The following is a 2,701-nucleotide window of genomic DNA, read 5'->3' as shown; positions in this document are numbered from 1 at the left end:
TTTTTTTTTTTTTTTTTGGTACCAGGGATTGAACTCAGGTCCTTGCACTTGCAAGGCAGCCAATACATATTTTATCTATCATTTTTCTTCTCATCCCTAGAATATCCTCTCCTTCAGAACAAATTTGTTTTATTTCTGTGTCCTCAAAGACAAGAAAGAATGTCTAGCCTGTAGTCAGTATTCAGTAAATATTTACTCATTGAATGAATGATTTTTTTTGTGAAGCTGTGTAAGTTAGTTTATTGCTTTATACCAAAGCTTACATATGGCCCTGTTAAAGAAGGAAATCCAATATGACATGATTAAGTATTTTATGAATACTTGCCTTGTACAGGACTATGTGCTTTTCCTAAAGAAATAATTGGAGAAATAACTTTCTGTAACAAAATTACAAATGGTACAAATCATATCATATGTAATTGGGCCCCATGTAGGGCTATAGACATTACTGTGATTTCCTACAAGTGAAAAATAACTGTGGAATAGAATAATCCATAGAGGTGACTTCATAGATGGGAACCAAGGTAAAACTTCAATGTTTGCCACCTGCCTCACCAGCTCAAGGACCCAAGTTTGCTCCCCAGTATCAAAAAAACCCAAAAACCAAGAAACAAAAAAACTTGAAGGTTTGTAGAAGTAGGATATATGGAGCAAAGAAGAGATTTGGAGTTCAGGGAATGAATTTAAAGAATGAGAAAGGCCTACTCTTAAGTGAAATAAATCACACTTGTGTAAATGCTGAATAGTTTCTCTGGTGTGAGAAACTGAAAGTGTAAATAAGAATCAAAATGTACAATAGATAATGTGAAACAGAAAGAAAAGGTCCAAAGAAGGGAAAGAAAAAAATATGAGAAAAGGAAAAAATGGAAACAGTCTTTGTAAATAGGGAAGGGTGGAGGGTTTGAAGGGAGAGCGGGGAACAAGGAAAAAATAAGAACCAAGATATATCATGTAAAGGTACAAATTCTTTTTTTTTTTTTTTTTTTTTTTTGTTCCGGGGATTGAACTTGGGTCCTTGTGCTTGCAAGGAAGGCAGTGGAACCACTGAACTAAATCCCCAGCCCTAAAGGTACAAATTCCTAATGATGAATGACATCATATTGTATACCTAAAATGTACCAATAAACTTAATTAAAAAAAAAGAATGAGAAGGGCCTGCATGGGCAGAAGAGTTTATAACTGAGATTAATAAAGAAGGGGATGGTGTGGGGATTTAGCTCAGTGGTGCCACTGCCTGCCTCACAAGCAAGCCCAAGGGTCTGAGTTTGATTCCCAGTACGAGAGAGAGAGAGAGAGAGAGAGAGAGAGAGAAGGGGGGGAGATAATTGAGATTAATAAGGGGATAAAGGAGCAAGGGAAGTTTAGAGTTAGATTATTAAGGGTCATAAATATTTCACCAAGCAGTAAAAGTCCATCACTGCCATTGGACCAAGGGTGTCCTGTACTAGAAATGTCAAGAAATATTGGCAAGCTTTTGGGTCTTGAATTTTGCCTTGAAATCACTAGATCTTTTAGTTGGTGGAGCATTTTAGAATAAGGAAGAGATTATACATTTATAGACTTCATTATGCATTATACTTTCTCTTTGAGGTTGTATATAAATATGTGATTTCTTGAGTCTTTTTTTTTCAGCTTTAATTGAGTTTATTGGTACATTTTAGGGATACAGTACAGTTACATTCATTGTTGGGATCTTGTACCTCTACATGACAAGTCTTGATTCTCATTTTTTCCCCTTACCTCTTCCTTGAAGAGTCTTGTATTAATGCAACTTCTGTTGGGAATAAGACCAGGCAAATGCAAATCAGTATGATGCTATACATCCACATAATTTCTTTTGGGTTCTCTTTCTGTGTCAGAGGAACACAGATCTTTCTCTTTCCATTTTTAAATTTAGTTTTTCTGTCATTGAACTAAAGTGAAAGTAGGCATGACATCTGTTGTTTTGTTCACTTTATGTGTTCAGGTGGAAACTTATATCGTCTTTTCCCCCTTACCCATCTTATCTGGTTAGATAGTCACCTTACTGAGATTGATGTTTCTAAAATTCTCTGTAGGGAAGGACCAATTTTTTGTTTTGTGGCCTACTTCCAATCTTATGCTTTATAAAATAAAACTGAATTTTTAGTTTTTTATTTTAATGTAATATAAGTAGACATTTAAAAAGAAAACATAAAACACTCTTCTATTAAACAAAACCCCAAAATTTCATAACAAATTTTGAAACAAACAAAAGGATAAAACTTTCTTTTCAATGAACAAAAGAAACTAGTAATCTAAATGAAACAAATTGGCATTTATCTTAAAATATTTTTGAAACAACAGAATAGATAATTTGGGGAGTTAAACCTTTTTTTTTTTTTTTTTTTTTTGGTACCTGGGTTTGAACTTGGGACGTTGCACTTGCAAAGCAGGTGGTAGAACCACTGAGCTAAATCCTCAGCCCACTTAAACCCATTTTAAGCAGCATGAGATGTTGGAAGCAGTGTACAAAGTCATTAACAGATGAATGAATAAAGCAAATGTGGTATTTATACTCAACTGAGTACTACTCTACCATTAAAAAAAAGATAAAATGGAGACATTTATAGGCAAATGGATGCAACTTGAAAACATAATGTTAGTGAAATAAGTCAGACATACAAGCTTGAATATCACATGGTTTCTCTTATATGAGAAACTTAACATATATAAAACAACA

At 34.0% G+C, this 2,701-nt stretch overlaps 1 protein-coding gene across 12 annotated transcripts in view; it reads left to right on the top strand.

The window, feature by feature from the left end:
• Ica1l (islet cell autoantigen 1 like) overlaps positions 1–2,701 on the top strand; it is a 106,716-nt gene that overhangs the window by 23,930 nt on the left and 80,085 nt on the right. The window lies entirely within an intron of this gene.

This window comes from Fukomys damarensis, unplaced genomic scaffold (genome assembly GCF_012274545.1).
Source record: "Fukomys damarensis isolate Sample0158 unplaced genomic scaffold, DMR_v1.0_HiC HiC_scaffold_16, whole genome shotgun sequence".
Lineage (NCBI taxonomy): Eukaryota > Metazoa > Chordata > Mammalia > Rodentia > Bathyergidae > Fukomys > Fukomys damarensis.
This window is presented reverse-complemented; position numbering and strand designations above follow the sequence as displayed.